The sequence below is a fragment of the Dipodomys merriami genome, unplaced genomic scaffold (genome assembly GCF_024711535.1).
Source record: "Dipodomys merriami isolate MVZ:Mamm:240054 unplaced genomic scaffold, mDipMer1.0.p SCAF_5, whole genome shotgun sequence".
Classification (NCBI taxonomy): domain Eukaryota; kingdom Metazoa; phylum Chordata; class Mammalia; order Rodentia; family Heteromyidae; genus Dipodomys; species Dipodomys merriami.
The window spans coordinates 2,736,171-2,758,104 of record NW_027206068.1 but is presented as its reverse complement, the minus strand read 5'-3'; the positions used below and the strand labels follow the sequence as shown (position 1 = coordinate 2,758,104).

Below are 21,934 nucleotides of genomic sequence, written 5' to 3'. Positions count from 1 at the left end.
ATATTTGCATTCAGTAGGACACATTTCACCTAAACATGGCTTTTTACCAATTTCTGCGCATGTAAATGACTTCTGTTTCTATTTTTATCTTGTTTGAAACACATATTTTAACTTTTGGAGGGGAAAATTTCACCCACTTTTTCCTAAAGTGTATTTACTGCCTGTAAATATTCCTGTCTCCTGATATCTATTTCTATTTTGCTTTCATTATGAATGGTAAACTCACTTTGAAAGATTTGTATTTTTAAATCTACGAAGCTATGTATTTGTAACTGAACAAGTTTAAATTAATATTAATTTAATTTATATTTTTATATTTTTATTTTTTATTTTGTCAATCCTGGGGCGTGAACTCTGGGCTTGGGTTACTGTCCCTGAGCTCTTTAGTTCAAGGCAAGCACACTACCACTTGAGCCACATTGCCACTTCTAGCTTTTTCTGCTTATGTGGTGCTGAGGAATCGAACCCAGGGCCTCATGCATGCAAGGCACTCTACCACTGAGTCACCTTCCTATTCCAAATTTAATTAATAATTTATATAAGGCATGAATGAAGAGAGCCACAGAAGAATGTGTTTGCTGAAATATTTGTTGTATACTTAAAGCACATTTAATTTCAGTTGATTGATAGAACTTTTCAGTTCACAAGTGGCCCTGCAGAATTTCTGCCAGCTCAATCTGTCCATTTTCTGGCAGAAGAATATTGAATTCCCCAAAAATTGAGTACAGACATTCTTACTCTAAGGTTGGCTTTTTCTGCAATTAACAGCAATAGCTTCACTTTTTTGACTGATTAGTGGCTTCACTTTTCTTCTCTGTGTGTTTCTTATATGTATCATGTAACTGGCACATGTTATTTTCTTTGCTTGTTTTCATCTGCTGTCATGGAGATGCAGTGCCAGGCCTTACAAATGCCATGTAATCTATAACCCCAGATGCTCCCCATGGGTGAGCATTTTGGCAAGGGTATGATCTTGTTTTGTGTTGTATTGTTTTATTCCATTTGGACTCTTTTCTTTTGTTGGTGGTACTGATTATTTAGATGATTACTGATAGTCAGATTCATACACTCCACCTTGATTACTCTTTTGTATGATTTGTTCTTGTTCTTTATTACTTTCTACCTTCTCCTTCTTTGTGTTCTTTAGTTTTTATTAAACAACTTATATAATTTGATTTATATGACTCAAATATCTCCTCTTTACAATTATTTTGAATTTTATTGGATTGTAAATGATTTGTAATGCACATTTATTACTAATCCAAATTCTTTTTTTGATTCAAATAACACCACTTAATTGATACTGAATGTATCATGGAATATTCCCTATTCTTCCCTTCTGTTCCTTGAAGACTACTACTTTCCTTTCATTTCCTATACACTTTACTCCCTGAATACATTGTTTCTATAGTTGTCTTTAAAAAGCTATTATCTGTTAGATCAATTAAGAAAATTGAAATCTGTTATTTAACTCTTCATTCTCTAATGTTTTTTATTTCTTTGTATAGATTAAAGTATCTGGACTATATAGTTGTACTTAGTGCTAATTGATTTCTAATTTCTGGAAAACTAAGACTGGAAATCCTCTCATTCAATTATTGTCTTGCAAATATTTATTTATTGCTCACTTATCAAGAGTAAGTTCACTATATACAAAAATTTTTGGCTGCTGATTTTCTTTTTTCAAAACTTCTAGTCTCGGTCATCTCTGGTCATGCTTTTATAGTTTCTGAAGATAATACAATATTCTTACTTTTGCTAATGTATAAAGAAGGAGACCCATCAACACATGGCTTTCAAAATTTCATCTTTGTGTTTTATTTTGTGATCTTTGAATACTACACACTGAATTGTATATATTTTGGAATTTACCCTGCTCTGGTTTGCTGAGATGTATAGGATTGAAGTTTAGGGTCAATCGTTAATTTGGTGAATTGTCATTATTGTTTCTAATATTTCTTATCTTTGTTTTGTTTCTTTGTTACCCCTGAGTATTCTCATTGTGAATTTGGATATTATATCTGTTTAAAATTATCCTTTATTTGCATATATATAATTTCATTGTAAAGGATATGTACAGCATGATTATAGTAACACAAGTAAGGAATGAGTACATTTCTTGTCCAACAGTGTTACCCTCTCCCTCATTTTTCCCACTTTACCCCCACCTGGCAACCTACCCCTAAGTTGTAAAGTTCATTTCCAGCATAATGCCTTCTGATGATCATTGTTGCATTGCATCATCTTTTGTCCTTTTTTCACCATTTCTGTGATTCACCTTTAGATACCCAAATCAGATAAACTTACATAAAAGATGAAGGCTACCAAAATCAAAAAACACTGACAACAGGGAATAAAACAAAGAAAAATGAAAGAAAAAGAAATGCAAACAGTACACTAAAAAACCAAACTTTTGTTTCTATATTGATTAGCATCATTTTATATAGTCATATACAATGGTCATCATTTCTTATGGTCATATGTACATAGCTATTGAGCTTCTGTGATCCTCTGTTAGGACTATCATAGACATATTCTAGATATTACAAATGAGGAAAACTATGCAACCTACATTTCTTTGGGTCTGGGTTACTTCATTTAATATGATATTTTCCCAAATCTTTATATTTCCTTATGAATGGGGTGATGTCATTCTGATGGAAGCATAGAATTCCTCTGTGTGTGTGTGTGTGTGTGTGTGTGTGTGTGTGTGTATGTGTGTGTGTATGTGTGTGTGTGTGGTGTCACATTGTCTTGATTCACTCATCTACTGAGGGGCATCTAGCCTGATTCCATATCTTAGCTATGGTAAATAGTGATGCCAAAAGCTATCAACAAATTCAATTCAATACCCATCGATATCCCAACAACATTCTTTAATGAAGGAGGAGAATCAATCCAAAAATTCATATAGAATAATAGAAGACCTTGAATAGCAAAAACAATCTTGAGCAGGAAGAATAGTGCTGGAGGAATATCAATACCATATTTCAACCTCTATTATAAAGCTGCAGTTATAAAAACACATGAACAAGCCTGAGGACTAATGGATTAGAATTGAAGACTCAGAAATGAACCATAGGCTTATGGTCCCTAATCTTTGATAAGGGAGCCAAAAGAAAACATTAGATAGAAGAAAGAAAGCCTCTTAAACAAATGGTGCTGGTAGAACTGGCTATAGATACACAGAAAACTAAATTTAGGTCTATATATATCACCCTGCACTAGAATCAACTGCAAACAGATGAAAGACCTCAAGGTAAGATCAGATACCCTGGAAATATTATAGGAAGACTAGATCTTGTCACAGGTCAAAACTTCCTAAGTAAACTCCAGAATCACAACAAATCAAAGAAAGGCTGGATAAAAGGGATGATATTAAACTGTAGAGCTTCTTCATGGCAAAGGACATAGCTAGCAAGATAAATAGAAAGCCCACAGATTAGAAGAAGAGCTTCACTAACTATACAACAGACAAGGGCCTCATATCAAAAGTATACTTAGAGCTCTAAAATTAACTCCCCCTCAAAAAACAAAACCTCACAGAAGCAAGCACCCCATTAATAAGTGGGCTAAAGACTTAAAGAGAGACCTCTCTGAAGAGGAACTATGAACAGCCAATAGACACAAGTGTTCAATGTCTCTGGCCATAAAAAAAAACACACACAGGAGGAGGCAACAATGCTAGATAAGAAATGTACTCATTTCCTTGCTCATGTAATTGTAACCCCTCTGTACAGTATTTTCACAATAAAAATGGAAAAACAAATGCAGATTAAAACAATATTGATATTCAACCTCACCCCAGTTATAATGGCCATTATCAAGAAAACTAATAACAGATGCTGGCAAGGATGTGACCAAAAGGGAACACTACTACAGTGTTGGTGGGAATGTAAATGTGTTCAGCCACTCTGGAAAGCAGTATAGAGGTTCCTCAAAAGACTAAATGTAGAGGTTCCCTATGATCCAGCAATCCCACTCCCAGGCATTTACCCAAGTGACCACAAACAAGGCCAAATTAAAGCTACCAGTACAATTGTGCTAAAATTGACTTTCCGGTGGATATTCTGTATGTCAGTTATTTTCTTCCTTCTCTGTGCATTTCAGTTTTGGAGGTTTGTATTGACATTACTTCTAGCCTGTCAATTCTTCATAAAGCTGAGCCTAGCTTTTTTTCTTGAGCACTATTGTATGCTTTTCAATTCTAGAATCACTTTTGATTAATTCTTAGAGCTTTTTTAACTGCCTGTATTATTCATCTATTTTTATACACTTTCTACTTTTTCCATCCAAGGTCTTAGCCACATACTAAATAGAGTCATTTTATTTTCTGATCTGATAACCCCAACATCTTTGTAATATCTAAGTCTGGCCATAGTTTTTATCTTGTTTATCTTGTAGTTCACATGGCAAATTCTTGGTAGCAAGCATTAAATGCGGCCCTGAGGAGAAGTAAGTGAGAGAAATAGTTGCCAATGGACAGAATTTCTCTTTCTCTCTAAGAAATTCTAGGTTCTCTCTGTGTAGGACCCTTTAGACCCTAAATGAAAAGACCAGAACCTCAGTAATTTATAAAGCATAGAATTCGATTGACAAGATTTTTCAAGGTGAAGAGACTACAAAACGATGGTGCTGCTGGGCACCTACTGAGGGCTTTGGTGTTGAGTCACATGTACATAGGGTGATTCATGGCAAGTTGGAACAAGTGGACATTAGCTCTTCTGACAATGCCTTGGTCTGGGCCCCAGCTTGTGACCTCATCAAATCCTACTACCTTCCCAAATATTCTACTTCCAAATACCATTAATAAATGAATTCATTGTGTGGACAAAATGATGATTCTCCTTGTATGCTGGATCAGAAATCAGAAGCCATCTTTACCTCTGATTATGTTCTATTCTTGATCATGCTTGGTTTTGCAAAATGGTGTGCATAGCAGAACAGCCAAAGCTCAACTCATTGAAGATAGAACATAATGAATGCTTTATGCCAGACAATGGGTAATGTCAGGCACTTTTTATTCAAGATTGACTTCATTCTCGTCATACCACTCTTTTTTGACAAAGTTATTCTTGTATGTGAGGAACTGAGTTATGTGTTAAACGCATTAAAAAGCTAATAAGCAAATAAAACCACACAAATGAGTGAATCTATTAGAAATAACTCATCTATTAGGAAGAAATAATATTATGATACTGGAAGGGAAATAGATGGATCTATAAAAAATAATGTTAAAAGAATTAACGTAGGCTTTTTCTTTTTAAAAAAGAAGTAAGGCAGGCGTACAGTAATGATACATGCTTCTTTAATATGTGAAAGTTAACTGCAATAAGTAAACATGCCTCATAACATATAAAGGGCTCTATGCCCTTTGTACATAGACAAACTGACTAAAGGATGGGAAGGAGTAAAAAGGTGTAACTACTCTGAACAACTAATGAACTGTTAATGAAAATAAATAACATCAGTGGAAATATGTTTTTTTCAGGGGGTAAGAGGAATGTGGGAGACATAGAATGGAGTTAGGTAGGGTAAACAAATGTTGTTTTAGTTGTATAGTTTTAGGGTAGGGATGAGGGTTGGAATATGAGGGGGGAATTTGAGGGGAGTGATGGAAGGGGTCATATTGATCAAGATACATTGTCCTCATAACCTGACTTATAGAATTGTAACCTCTTTATACAACTACTTAATAATACATTAATTTTTTAAAAGGATAACAAATATAGACTTACTAATACACAGACAGTGAATATGACATATATGGCCCAACAATAAATGCAAACTTCCTACTCTTACTTTAATGCCTTGTTTTCTTTTTTTAAAAAAATGAGGCTTTAACATCTCAAGAATTTGTGAGCTTAAAGAGGAATATATCCTTACCGGCTTAGCTATTTCTTAGAGATAAAGTGCCAGTTGTCTTGAAGTAAACTTTAATATTTAAGTGAGACAATCCTTAAAACATATTTCTGTTACTCTACCCCAACTTTCCAATTCTATCACACCAAGCTCTGTTATTGGCCTAAATTACTCCAAAGCCGAGGGCCAGACAACTGGCAAAAATTATTTTGTGGGCATGGCGTTGACCATTTTATCATTTTAACACATCTGAACAAAAAGAAATTGTGGTACATTTAAAGTACACGTCTTTTTTTTTTATTGTGAGAATACCATACAGAGGAGTTACAATTACATGGGCAAGATAACAAATACATTTCTTATTAAGCATTGTTGCCTCCTCTTTGTTTCCCCTTCCTATTCCTTCCTATACTCCCTCCCTCCACCAACCCCATCCTCCCCCCCCCCCCCCCCCGCACCAAAGTTGTAAAGTTCGTTTTTCGACATGATGACTTGTACATCTCATTGTTGCAATGGGTCCTCCTGTATCCCTAGTTAAACGATTTGTTTTTTTCCATCCCCTCCACAAATTATACCAACATCAAATACAGTGAAAGCAGGGGTTATACTGTGGGGTAGGGACATACAAAGCAACAAAAAAATCATCTTATAAATATGTTAGAAACAATTGCATGAAAGAAAAAAAAAACATTTGAATATTTAACTTGGGGTTCAAAATGTTAGGGGAATGAACCCCAAGATAAGCACACTTCTTTTTTATGTGAAATTTCAACAATAACCAAACTTGACTTCTCCCTATAATAAGCACAGAAGGGTATAATATGAAGATTTTTATGGTAAGACATTTTGAGTAAGGGGTATCTTTTTAACCCTTAAGTTTAATTATGAAACTTAGACCTGTAATGATTAATTATACACTAACATTTGCACCAGATTTTCCAACCATCAGTTTTCCACCTGGTAATTATATTACGGATAGTTCACTTTATCAATTAAATCAATGCTAATTATTATTTGGTATGTGTGCGGTTCAGTGTTCAACACTGAATAATAATTACAAGGAAGATTCTAAACAGCTTCATACTTTACTATTTTGTGGTAATATGGACAAACTCCTAAGTTTTATAATGTTCTGAGATACCTAAGGTACATAAACATAAAAAAGTATGAAAATCATTGTACTAGGAGAGAACATCTATCAAATGAAATGTTTAATGAGATTTTTAAAGTATGGTTATGAATAATTGTCAAGATTGTATTAAACTAGTACAGAAAAAGGTAACAACTTTTGATATGGAAATAATCAAATTGAAAATTATATAAAAATGCCAAATATAAAATGGATAATTGCAATAGTAATTATAATGAATGCTAAAGCTATGAATTTGGAAATCTAATGGAATTACTAATTTTATCATCACACAGATATAGAGTTTAACAAATCCTGAAGCTGCAGTCCAAGGAGTCTTCCTACTTATTTTCTTGTTCATTTATAGGCATATAAACTTACTCATATGACCCAAGGAAACTGATTTTTTTCTTTTCTATTGTGTTCCCCTTCTCATTAAATTTCTTTTGATCTTTCATGTGCACATACCTAAAACAGTTTTATTTAGTTAGAAATTAAGAAAATTTTGTTGCTTCAAAAATGTTTGTTTTGCCTGGAGCCAGTGGCTCATGCCTGTAATCCTAGCTACTCAGGAGGCTGAGATCTGAGGATCATGGTTCAAAGCCAGCCCAGGCAGGAAAGTCCGTGAGACTCTTATCTCCAATGAACCACTCAGAAAACCAGAAGTGGCGCTGTGGCTCAAGCAGTAGAGTGCTCACCTTGAGATGAATTAAAAAAAAAAAAGAAAAATAAATAAAAGAGCTGAGGTACAGTGCCCAAGCCCAGAGTTCAAGACCCACAACTGACAAAAAAAAAAAACAACAACAAAAAAAAACCTTTGTTTTTCATTTCCTCAGCTTGAACTGAAATAATGTCATGCATATCCACATAAATGGATAAAATAGCATAAAGACATCTAGCATGTTTATAAGCTATATACCTGTAACTATTCATCAAGTATTCGAAACTCTTAAGACTGTGTAGGGTTAAGAATTTTGTGAAGAAAACACATACAGTTTAATCTATGCATACCTTATAGCTATGGAACTTTAGTGCTATTTATATGAGAAAAATAAGTTTTTTGGTTAACTTTTGTTTTTATTGTAAAGGTGATGTACAGAGGGGTTACAGTTATTTAAGTAAAGAAATGAGTACAATTCTTTTCAAAATTTGCTACCCCCTCCCTTGTTTTCTCCCACTAAAAAATAAAATTTAAATGTAGTGATTCAAATATACTTTACTAATTATACATATTAAATTGTACCATTAAGTTCAAAACAATGGAAGCTGTTTATACATAAAGTTTGATTAACCTTCCATGATTGGTCTAACTCCACAGAGAAGTAGAAATCTCTAGGCTAGGACAATACATGAAGTGGACTGAACATTATTTTGTCCTTCTGCATGGGTTTCTTTATGTGTGTCTAGTGAGGAATAAGACAGCATCTTAGGAGATAATATTCCAGTACATAGAGAGGTATGGTGAATACGATGACATCACTTATGCCTGTAACTCACCAATGGTTGCAAGACAAATTCCAACTCCATCCCAGAGGAGAGAAGAGATTTGCAGAGACAAACATTTCCAAGATTCAAGGATGTTTTCTTACAAGATTACTGAGCTTGTTTCCTAATGGAAATTGCCTTTCACTTGTACCAATCTCTGATGATCTACACTTAACTTCCTATATATTTTCTTGGAATGCAGTTATCAGTTCCTAAAAGAACAGAAATGAGAGAAAATGAGTGAAATTAATATTTTCATGTGATTTTTTTTTTTGCATTTCCACTTTTACCTTAGGACATAGCAGTATGGTGTTAAAATTAAAAGTTCAGTTCCATGAAGATGCTTCATTTCAAATACATATTTTGAACTTTTTATCTTTAATGATTCTTTTTAAAAGTGTTTTGCTATCTTTAAGTAGGTGTACAGAAGAGTTACAATATAACAATACAGTCTATGAATACAATACACTTTGATCCATGACACCACTTTCAACATTCTCACCCATCTCTCACAACTCACCCCTTCCCTCACTTTTCTTAATGTTGTAGGCTGTGCATTGACCTCTTGACTGCCTTTCCTTCCATTCCCATCATCATTACTCTGCTCCTCTCTTTATAATCTATTTTCTGGTGTTCTTTTTGTTGAATTTGTTGAATTTTGAATTTACTTATCTAAGGAATTACACTATTGGAGTTCTCTCTTGAATCTATGATATTTCAGTTATTGGGACAAGAAAATCCAATTTGTCACTGATGGTTTTAGAGATTTAGGTTTTAATGTTACTGGTGGTATATATACATATTTATTTACATACCATATATGATATATATCAAATACATCTTCTATCATATAATGCTATATGTTGTAACAGATGATTATCCTTTTATATCACAGAAAGAAGGATATCTTCAGTTTTTTTTAATTTTTTGTGTCCTTTATATAATCTCTAATATTTTGTTGATATTTCTTTCTTCCATTTAGCAAATATTTTAGAAAAAATTTTAGAAAAATTAGAAGGGTTACAGGTACATAAGTAAGGTAACGGGTATGTTTCTTATCAAATTTATTAATTCCATATAGGTTAAATCTAGGAAAAAATGGAAACAAGAGATTTTTCTGTTATTTCTGTGTTTGTTTTTGTTTTCTCCTTTGTAAATGTGTTTATTTTCTGTACCTTTTGTCTTGTTTGTAAATTTATCTGCATGGCCTGAATTGAACAGTCAGGCTTTCTGAGTAGTAGACAAAGAGTAGTAGACAATAATCTCAGACACTTCCAGGCAAAAATAACGATTTTTTGAAAATAAAAATCACCATAGCTTAAGATATGGAACCAACCCAGATGCCCCTCAGTAGATGAATGGATCAAGAAAATGTGGTATATATACACAATGAAATTCTATGCCTCCATCAGAAAGAATGACATTGCCACATTTGTTAGAAAATGGAAAGACTTGGAAAAATTATATTAAGTGAAGTAAGCCAGGCCCAAAAAAACATAGATCCCATGGTTTCCCTTACTTGCAATAATTGGTACACTTCTAGAACAAGCAGAAAAGGTAAAAAGCTACGTACATATGATCATATAAGCAGATGGTAAGCGAAATGAAACCCAAGACAGGCATACAAGTGTTTTTTTTTCCTTTCTTGATATTATTTTTAATGTACTTATAATGCACTGTGTGATACTTTTGTTTCTTATGTATGTTTGTTCTTCCCCCATGGTATAACCCCCATTTTCACTGTATTTGATTCTGGTGTCCTGCATCTTGCATATACATTTTTATAATCTGGAGAGGGAAAGGGATATAAGAAAATGCTTAAATAAGGATACAGGTTGACCCATTGTAACAATGAGATGTACAAGACACTACATTGAAAAAGAACTTTACAATTTCAGATGGGAGGTAGGGAGGAGTTGGGGTGGTGGGGAGGGAAGGAGTGGTAGGGGAAAAAGAAAGAAGGAGGTAACAAGCTTGATAGGAAATGTACTCATTAACCTAATTATGTAACTGTAACCCCTCTATACAGTATTCTTTACACACACACACACACACACACACACACACACACACACACACACATGAAAATTCAATACAACGAAAGGGTATTTGAGTATTTTTATAGACAAAGTTTGTTGGAATCCTTATCTTTGTAAAACGTGCTCATTTTGACAACTAGAATGAATGTGCAGGCTGCTTCTATACAGAAAGCAAGCTTTCACAAACAAATCCTTAGGTAAGAAGTATATGAGTCAATTAATGTGTTTGTGCTTAAAAAAATAAAAACCCAACTATTCATAAAATATAGAGTAGGCTGAGTTTATACTCACTTGTGGTTCTGAAAAGAAGTTCAATGATTAAAAGATAGTAAAAATATAAAAGATATGAAAAGACAGGACCAAGATTAGACAACATATTTACATATTTAAGCTCAAGGAAGCAATTCATTGAAAAGTAGTAAACCTATTGGTCTCTGGTACACACATGCAAGTGTGTGGCTGGAAGCCACTGGATTCAGTGTCCCTGCCTTCTGCTTTCATGTGGTTGTGTCTCTGAGCAATGTTCATCTGTGTCTGCCTGGCTTGGTCCCGGCTTGCAGATTTTGCAGTGGGGGCAGAATTCCTCCTTCCTCAGTCACTGACTGCCCTCTGAGTCTTTCTAGTTGTTGTCTGTTCCTCCTACATCCTGCTGAGAGCACAGGGCTATATTTTTCAGTCTCTTCAGAGATAAACCTGATTATCACAGAAGTAATTTGTGTCTGTAGCTTTTAAGGATTTGATTTCATCATTTTCAAGCCTGAGAGTTCTGAAACTACCATTAGAGCTTATGATAGATCTAACTTCACCTCAGCACCTCTCTTCCTACTTTGAGAAAGTGCTTCATTTCAGCACTCCTTTAACTTTGGATCACTTGACTTGCCAGAAATACATCACTCACCAACATACAAGATCAATTTAAAAAGAAAATGATCCCTAACACATATTAGAGGTTTGAAGATGAAAATGTTATTGAGTCTTCTGTTGTCATAGTAAATGCCCTGAGGAAAAGTAGCCAGTTGTGTGATGTTTGACTTCAGGTCTGTGGCCTGGAGATTTTAGCACACAGAGCAGTACCAGCTTGCTGCAGTCCCAATTTACTTGAAAGCCGTAGTCACAAGAGTGATTTTCATGAAGTTTCTTGTGTTAAATTGGATAATCTCAATCCAGAAGCTTTTGATGTCTTGTTGGATTATCTGCACACTGCTCTATTGAAAGCAGCTAAGGAATTTTGAAAGACATTTACTTGGGAGCACATGGACATGGAAAAATTAATTGAAGATATGTTCATTAAAACAGTATCATGGCAATTATTTCCTATCCAGACTAGATGTTACCAGCTGTATTTCTTAGTGGAACTTTGCAGGTTGTATGGGAGACTTATATTCATCGAATAAGGTAGATGCTTACATTCCTGTAGCGATTTCAGTAGAGAAGGAATGGCCTTAAGTAGCCATGACTAAAATTAATAATAATGCATGAGCATACTGTGTGAAGATAAATGGTTGGATGCAGAGTAGCACCCGGAAGAATAGATACATTCTGGAAGAACTGATGGAGGAGATTTAAGATTTCACCTTGGAAACATTGCTTGATGCTTGATGTTTGAGATGCACAGGCTGATCTGTTTGGTGTGAATTCCACATTCAATTCAGGTAAGAAGAGCTACCACTTGTAAACAGCAATAAGCATAGATGTTCAACTGGATATCTTTCTTCTCCAAATGATGCTGTGCAAAGCCCCACACAGTAGTGAGAAGCATTGCTTCAGAAAAGACTTAGGTAATACTTAGCTTAGGCCTGGTTGTTCTGAATTTCAATACGGTCTATGCAAATTTCCTTCATAGGTGAAACAGGCTACAGAGCTCACTGTATTCCAATACTCATCAAGAGTTGATACTTTGCAATAAAACCAAATGAGTTAATACCCATGGGCCCTATGCAGTTTTCATGGCCTGGTCTGGGGACAGTGGAATGAATGGCGCACTAACAGGTGGCTATAACACAAAGAAATTTCTTTGAACAGTTGAATGCCATGATCCTTCTATCATTGATCCCCAATTTTTGGTCCCATGGGAACAAAAAAAATCTTTCTTTTAAATGGCTATACTTATGGACCAACTCTACATGGTAGATGATTCAAATAGCCTGATCCAAACATATGATCCAAACATCAAGGACTTAACTTCTGTTCCACAGTTAAGAACTAACTGTTATAATGTTGGAAGTGAGTGTTCTCAGTGGAAAATTATACATTGTGAGTGGCTCTGATCCATATGCCAAAAAGGCTTAAAAATGTGATGTATTTGATCCTCTAACAAAACCATGGACAGGCTGCACTTCTCTTCCCATTTATAGACACTAGTTTGCACTAGATGATTATTTGCTCCACATTAAAAGTGCAGAGTATTGGAATTTTTCTTCAATGAAGTAGAACATCACAATCCTGAAAATTATACTTAGACTTTAATCGCATCCATGAAGGTATACAAATGAGAAGCTAAGTAGCAATTGTTGATGAAAAGCTGTCTGTAAATGGCAGCTTTGATGGTTCTCTGACCATCCATTGTGTGGAGATGCACAATCCAACTAGAAATGAATGGAAATGATGAGAAATATGACTTCAGTAAGAGCAATGCTGGGATTGCAATGGTAGGGAGCACCATTTATATACAAGGAGGATCTGAAGGTAATGAATTCTCAGTAGAATACCAGGCTGTATTATTGAGCATAAAATGAGTAAAGTTATTACAGAACGATATTCTAGCTTTAACCAACATAAGACCCTCTTAAACTAACAGAGCTGGTGAAGTAATTGGGATTAATACAGGTACACTTATGACTGAGCAAGATGGGTATAGATGGTTCTAGCAGCAACAGAAAGCTTTTGCATATTGTATGTAATTATACACTCCCTATAGTTTGGTTTCTTAAAAATCTGAAATCGTTAAAAAAAATGATTGATTGACTTATTGTGCTGGAATGTGGTGTTGAACTTGTGATCTCTTGATCTTGTTCACAATGGGTACTATACATGTTGCGCCATGTCTCTAGTACCCTCTTTTGTTAGTTAATTGGAAATGGAGTCTCATGGATTTTTCTGCCTGGGCTCACTTTGAACACAGATCCTGCAGGTCTTCGACTCCCAAGTAGGTAGGATTACAAGGATGGGCCAGCAGTTCATTATTATTCTTTGAGTTGTAGATTTCACTCTTACTGTTATTATTTTCTGAGTTGCAGATTTCACTCTTTGTTAGTATTCATTTCTGATTGGTGAGTGCAAATTGAGTAAACATATCCAGGAGATAAAAGAATAATAAAGGGACTGGGAAGGTGGCTCAGTGGTAGAGTGCTTGCCTTGCATGCATGAAGCCCTGGGTTCGATTCCTCAGAACCACAAAAGCAGAAAAAGCCACTGTGGCTCAAGTGGTACAATGCTAGCCTTGAGCTGAAGAGCTGAGGGACAGTGCCCAGGCCCAGAGTTCAGGGCCCATGACTGGCAATAATAATAATAATAATAATAATAATAATAATGAGAATAATAAAGTTATTTTTACTTTGTAGCAAATAACCAGTGTGTGGAGAGGACTCTTGACATATTGTCACTCCAAATAAAGAAGAAATTTTTCTGTGGAGATGCATATACATCTATGCTGGGGAAATACCACATGTAGAGGCAGCACACACCTGTGCCAGTCCCCTACACATGGTCCATGTGTGCCACTGAGTTCTATGCCTATGGGCTCTCTCCTTTTATGTGATTCAGGTGAGAGAATTGACTAGAATACTGGATATAGTATGCCTGATATGTTTGTGCCTGGTATTTCTGATATCATGAACAGATTATTAGTCTGTGTCGCCTGGTGTGCTGATAGATGATAGTTGTTTACTCCAACAAAGAAAATGTAAGGTCATTCTTCTGTCTGGGCACTCATACTCAAGATGAAATAGCTTAGGTTAAACTATTGCTTTAGAAAATGGAATGGGGCAAGGCTAGGTACTATCTACCTTACAGCAGCTTTCTACCCATCCTAGAAGAATCCAGATCAACCTCAATCCATTTATACCAGTTCCTTGTATACACAAGGGTGAAAAGAAGACTCCTCAGTTCAAAAATCTACTATAGAAGGTGCCTAAAATAGGTATTTTTGCCTTTTCAACTCAAATAGAAAGAAGGAATTAAGAATGGACAATGATCCAGGCATCTAGAGAGATGCCCTAGAGAGAGAGCACCAGAGGAGGGAAAAACACATGCTGAACACCAAACAAGTTGAATGATTTTTCTACTGTGCATTATATCTCTTTTCTACATGAATTCTAAAACAATTGTTTTATAAACTGGGAAATACTTAGGGCTGATTAGATTTTCCAGTAGACCCAGACCATTAGACTGCCTGCTTACAAAAAATTCTACCATATATCTGGGTTAGTTACATCTTTGTTTCATCAATGATACTGGTGTTGGTTCCCATTCTTCACATTATTGGACAGATCCTGTAAGTTAAAACTTCTGTTTTGTTTTGAAAACTGTGTCCTTATAATGAAACCCTAAAGCTCCATGTAATGATATTTAGAAGACAGGCCTCTTGAAGGTGATTAGCCCATAGTGGATTAACACTTTTCAATGCCGCCGAAGGAAGTGAACAAGTTCGTGCTCAGCCCCTCCCCACCTGAAGATACAACAGGAAATGCTTTCTGTAAACCAGGAAGTAAAAGCTTATTGGCCCCTTGCTTTGGACTTTCCTGTTTCCATATTTATGGGAAATGAATGTCTGTTATTCATAAGCCATTATGTCTGGGTACCTTAGTAGAGCCGCATGAATAAATTAAATAAGATAGTAAGAACCCATAAATGCTTCCTTAGTAATTCTCTTCTCATTTTATCCACAATATTGTAGTAAAACAAACTACATCCTGTCATCTGACTCCTGCAAAACACTACAATGACATAAAAACCAAGCAGACATATTTTAGTGACTGTCAAATTTTCATACATCCTACATTTTAGCTCCTTTTATTTCTTATGAAACTAATGATTCCCGAATTCCAATTCCATCTTCCAAAAACTGGATTAAAAAGTATGGCTGGCATAAATATTTTATTGCTATATTTTTGGTAATAATATTGTATTTGTATTTGGCTGTGTTGCTAGTCAAATGTGAGAGTGGCTTCTTCCTGACATTCTGACACATGGGAAGGTTCACTGTAATGTTCTGACACAGTCTGATATCCTACAACAAAGTAAAGTGTGCATGAATAAACTTGTTCCTTTGTTTTGTTTTATTTTTAATTGCAGGACTTGAACTCAGAGATAATTGATTTGGCTTACTTGCCCATTCAAGAGCTAGCCATCTACTACTTGAACCAGGCCTTCTGTCTCCCTTTTAATTGTAGAGTCTCTCAGCTTTTTCTGGTTAGGCTGATTTCCAGCCATAATCTCTCAGGTCTGAAACTTAAGAGGAGCCAAGATTTTAGGTGTGAGCCACAGGCATTCAGTGATACCTATATGTTTTAGCTTTCTCAATCTTCAAACTTCCATGCTTTGAGTTTTCATTCTGAGTAATCTTTGTACATAATTTTCTTCTTTATAAGATCAGCCATTGTATTACTGGCACAATGACCATTTCTTCTCTCTCAAAATTTCTTCCTGGAAGTTTGCAAAGGTCTAGAAATATATAACTCAGTATAGAACAATAAAAATTTATAATATTAAAGCTTTTAAAATTCATCTTACTGTGTCTCTTAGTCAGCTCTGAAAGAAAACGTAAAAGAAAGAAAAAGTTAAATTATTGTCTCATAAATGATGTGTCACTTTTTCATTTGTTTTCTCTTTCCAAGAATCTCTGAAGTACTTTCTCCAGGGATCTGGAGAGACACAAATTCTCAAGTGTGGAGGGCTGATCATATGCCCTCTCTCCATGTGGTTTAAGTAAAGACATAGAACAAATGCTAATGTAACTTGTATCTGTGTCTTTTGGTTTGGAAAGTATACACAGTAATTACTTTAGTCTTTATCACAAGCCCTGTGCAGTAAGTACTATTACTATGATGCACACGAGGAAACCACGGCAACACTAACAGGCTATAAAACTACACAAACAACAAATGACTTGAACATGTTTGCAACCACACTTTTAGTTTCTTTTTGTTTTAATTGTGAAAATACCGTACAGAGGGGTTGCAATTACATGGGCAAGGTAATGAGTACATTTCTTATCAAGCATTGTTGCCTCTTCCTTTGTTTCCCCTTCCCATCCCTTTTTTTTTTTTGACATAAGGACTTGTACATCTCATTGTTGCAATGGGTCCACCTGTAACCCTATTTAAACAATTGGGTTTTTCCCTTCCCCTCCCCAAATTATACCAACATAAATGCCATGAAAACTGGGGTTATACTGTGGGGGAGGGACATACAAAGCAACAAAGAAATCATATTATAAATATGTTAGAAACAATCACAAGGAAGAAAAAAAAAACATTTGAGTCCTTATCTTGCGGTTCACCAGCACAACTATGTTTACTGAAGCATTATAAGATATGGAACCAACCCAGATGCCCCTCAGTAGATGAATGGATCAAGAAAATGTGCTATATATACACAATGGAATTCTATGCCTCCATCAGAAAGAATGACATTGCCACATTTGTTAGGAAATGGAAAGACTTGGAAAAAATTATATTAAGTGAAGTAATACCCTTTTAATTTCTTTGCCATATTTCCCTACATGTGTATAATATGAATTATAAGATGAATCTCCTAAGGTAAGTAGGTTAAATTTTAATCTGTTAGTTTGTTCATGCATTTGTTATTTGGGGGTAGGTTCTTTTCTTCTCTGGGTTAGGGTGGGGCCATGATCTTCCTACCTATCCTCCAGCTATGGAGGGGGGCAACCATGATGGGTAGATACCATGACAGGTGTATACGTGAACACTCAGTCTTATTGATTGTGGTAAAATTCTCTCAATCTCTGAATCTAGCATAGTTGGGATTATAGATGTCAGCCATGATTTCTGGCTTAGTTACTTTGTTTATATTATTAATTTTTCTGATTTCTTCGTTCTTTAATAATAGATAAATCAATCTTTGTTTTGTTATTTCTTCTATCAGCTACTGTCATTTTTTGTTAGATGTTGGAATATAGCAACCCGTGGATAATTTAAATTATATATTTCATTCTATTCTACCTAGTGACCACACATAGAAGTCAATCAGACAAGCTTCCATAAATAAATGTGAACCAATAGATTTGTCTGCTTTGATAAACATGTAGTGTCCTCAAAAGTTACTCTCACCAGAGACTTTGGTCCTGCTCACCACCTAGAGACCAAGTTTGCTGTGCAGGAAAACTTGAATTTCCCAGCTCCCAGAAATCCTGTGCATAGACAAAGACTGGACCAAACATCAATATGAGTATGAATCTCTCTTCCTGAGCTATCCTGATACCCTTTGTGGATGCCTGCGTGGCATAAGTAGGGGTTTGGAGACATCATACACAACGGAATGTCTGAATATTACATAGTAAAATGAGGAGGATTTAAAAGTTAGTCTGAGGCACCAGATATGCTCTGGACATTTTCTAGGTGTGGAACAGCGTATTCCAGCGTGGAACAGCGTATTCCAGTGTGGAACATTTGTATTCCAGATACACACATGGACAAATAAGGGAAAGGAAAACATACAAGCACACACATGATTACCATAAGCATCTCCTCCTCACTGTCTGACCAGTCTCCTCAGATCATAGATTAATCATGGTCCCCTAGATAAGGCAAAGCAAACTAAAACCTGTAAATACATATTCAGATATTCAGACATGTGCATAATGTCTGAAAGTGTCTTTATTGTCCTACTTAACTGTAACTTGCCTAATGCAGGTCTAGTTTTTTTCTTTTTAATAGCTAATTGCCATTTGTTATCAGCAGTGATGATTTCCAGTTGGTTTTTTATGGCTCCTCTCAATGTAGAATTGTAATCCCATTGTGCATTTGTAATCCATTTTTCAGCTTCAGATATCTGATGGATTACAAATTACATTGCTCTGAACAGTAATCTTATTTTCCACCTCTGCTTAGTGTTTGCACTCAGATGGAACAATCTGCTAAGCAAAGTGCCTTTAGCACTTCTGTCAAGATTTAGTAACTTAATCTCAATTTCCTCTAAACCATCCCTTACAGCTAAACATTTAGGTAGACTCAGGCCGAGGTTTCCTTGCGAGAAGCTGAATATATACTGATCAAGAGAGAAACAGCCCTGGAGTTTGTCACTGAACTAATGCATCATCATTTTTATGCATACATTTGTACCATAAAAGAATAGAAGATAAATAGTAGAGTTTGCTGCAGAGCTAAGGACTTAGTAAAGTTAGTGCAGGATCTCAAATCAATTTGAAACCATTCCTAATACATTGTCAGGTCACTTCTGGAAACCATCATATAAAAGACTGAGATATAAGGTAAAATATCACATTAAAACTAGCTAAAGCCCACATTTGTAAACTGAACATTATTGTTAATTATTTTTTCGATAGTAAGAGGTTTGTCAACAGAGATTTGAATACCATGTGAGACTTCATTACTAGAACCAGGAATCAGGGAATCTGATCACTCTAAATCCCATTCTACTCTGCTTGTCAACTGACACCATGAGCCACATCTCCATTTCCAGCTTTTTTGTCTTTCCAGGCTGGCTTTGAACCATGATCCTCAGATCTTTGCCTCTTGATTAGCTAATATTACAGGCATGGAGCATTGTTGCTCAGATTTTACCTTTTTTAATTTTCATTTTAAGTTTTAAATTATTTTTTGGTGGTATGAATCAAGGGCCTTGAGTGTGCCAGGCTAGTATTCTACCTCTTGAAACCATGTCTCTAAGCCACATATTTAAAAACAAAAGTAAGTGAGAGAGAAGCTTTGCATTTTACTGAAACTAATAATAAAAGCTCGATATGGATTTATCATTTTTTTTGCCAGTCATTGGGCTCGAATGCTGAGCATGAGAACAATTCCTGAACATGTTTGCTCAAGGCTAGCACTCTACCACTTGAGCCATAGCTCCACTTTTGGCTTTTTGGTGGTCAATTGGAGATTAGAATTTCATTGGCTTTCTTTTCTTGGGCTGGCTTTAAACTATGATCCTCAAATCTCAGCCTACCAAGTGCCTAGGATTACAGGTATAAGCTACTGGTGTGTAGTAGTTTACTATTTTTAAGTACCTATACAAAGAGGTTTAAATTCCAAACGTTAGTATGAGTGCAATGAATCTTATGTTCTCTGACACCTACTTAATGGAAATAGTAAGAATATAAAAAGAGATGTAAAATATTTTTATTGCTAAAATTTTTATTGCTATTAGACCTATAGCTTTAAAATATCCTCCAGATTTGAGTTCATTGGAATATTGCCATATAAGAGTGGTTCTTTGTAGAGTATCATATTCTTCATTGCCGTGGACATCCAGCAAATCTTGGAGACCACTATAAAGGGCAATCTGGTGAGAAACGAAGTCTCAGTTAAGTGTTGGACTGCCAGCCCGTGAGTCTTCACCTACAATAAGATCTCCTAACACAGGAGGAGATTTATTGTATTCCAACCAAAGTATTTGATAGGGGAATAGGTGTTTTATTATGTAAATAAATAAGCAACACCTTCCCCTTGCTAAATAAATGAAAGAAGTGATTAATTTTTCAAGTGGTCTATAAATTTTATTTCTGTGGATGCTATTCATTTATATAGAAATTGACTTCAAAAGGAAGAGAAAGTCCATAAGTTAAAGGCTTCTCAGGTAAGTGGGTGCAAAATATGAACCCAACTTTTCTAATAATCTGTTCATAAAGATGAATACCATGTATTTATTTACTTGAGTTTAGTATACATTATATACTTGATATATTTGTTATTAATTTGTATATACTTAAATATTTTGTAAGGTGTAACTTAAATAGAAATATTAATGAAAGCCTACCAAAATAAGTACCAGGAAATAGGCAGGCACTTGCAAGAGGGGAAAAGAAGGCGGAGAGGTAGAAAAATGAAGGAGGTGGGGAAAAATACTGGCAAGAATTCACTCTATATACCACAGAACTGAGAAAAACAAGGAGAAGGGGTAGGTAGAAGGAGGATGGAAATGTAGAAGAGATGACATAGATCAGGATGCATTATACACATAAACTGCTTTGTTAAATCGCAAAAAATCAATATATAACCCAAGAGTTAATAAAAGTGAGGGAAGAAGTGAGTTGGAAGGGGTGGGGAAGAACGTAGAAAGGAATGACATTGGTCAAGACAATTGCATTCATAAACTCCTTTGTTGAATGGAACTCCTTTGTACAACTACTTAAGGATAGTGAAAACATTCTAAAAAACATAAAAAACAAAGATAGGGTCAAATATATTGTAAAAGTGAGCTCAAGCTATAGAGATGTCTTAGTGTGAAAGAAAATTACCTATTAACGTGTCACAGAAGGAATCCAAACGATGCACTTGACACAATATTCAGTCAAGAGTGGGTAAAAAGTGTCCAAAAATGTGTCCATGTGGTGAATTCTGCCCATGATTTAGAAAAAACAAATAAGTGGGATAAATGCTTCCTCGAGTGACCATGGTGTCATTTATAAATTCTTAAATTTTGTCTTCCTGAAGATAAAATGCTGGAGATAATTTTGTCACGATTATTCCCATGACACTGGATGTCATAGTTATTTTCTGAAGAGTAGAAATTCTGATAGAGGTCAGATAGCCTGAGGCTCTCCCTTTCCCCAGACTTGAAGAAGCACTTGAGGAGGAGCTGGAGGAGGCATTAGGGAGGTGTGGAGAAGGGGGTGGGGGGACTGACAGGTGCGGTTTTGTCCTCTCTCAGGCAGCCAGGGTAATATAATGATTAATCTCAACTTTGGAAATAAATAGACAAGGCTGAGAGTTGTGCAAAATCTTTTCCCAAAGTATATTTAGTTTTGTTCTGTGACATGAACATCTGGGCAGGTACACCAGTAGTCGAGTTTTTATCTAACATGGGGAAAGCTCTGGGTTCAATCTACAACACGGTGAAAGCAAATAAACAACCTTCCCTCAAGAAGAGACCTTTATTAAGGAAAAGTATATATTGTTAAGTACATTTATATGCTAGGATTCATTATTTAAAGTTTCTTAAAGCAAACCACTGATAGAGGATGCTATAACTTATTAGTTCCTAGTTGTGTGGGCCCACCTCTATTGTAATTACTCTGCCCTTTCTGGGGTTCAGGGCTAGGATAGAAGGCTTGCCCTAAAAAAAATCTTTCCTCAAACACTCCTCAATGCCTGAAATAATAGTTTCACTCTGGAATTGTCACAATGGAAGCACAATAAGTAAAGTTAAAGGTAATAAATGCATTAAATATAACTTTTCATTCTATAAACTTTTCAAAAATCATTAGTGCTATTGCATA

General features: G+C 35.4%; 2 pseudogenes; both read left to right on the top strand.

Annotated features, from left to right (window-relative positions):
* Positions 1-11,441: 11,441 nt before the first annotated feature.
* LOC138810004 (influenza virus NS1A-binding protein homolog pseudogene) lies at positions 11,442-11,961 on the top strand (annotated as a pseudogene).
* Positions 11,962-11,990: 29 nt separating this feature from the next.
* On the top strand, positions 11,991-13,250 carry LOC138810003 (influenza virus NS1A-binding protein homolog pseudogene; annotated as a pseudogene).
* Positions 13,251-21,934: the final 8,684 nt, after the last annotated feature.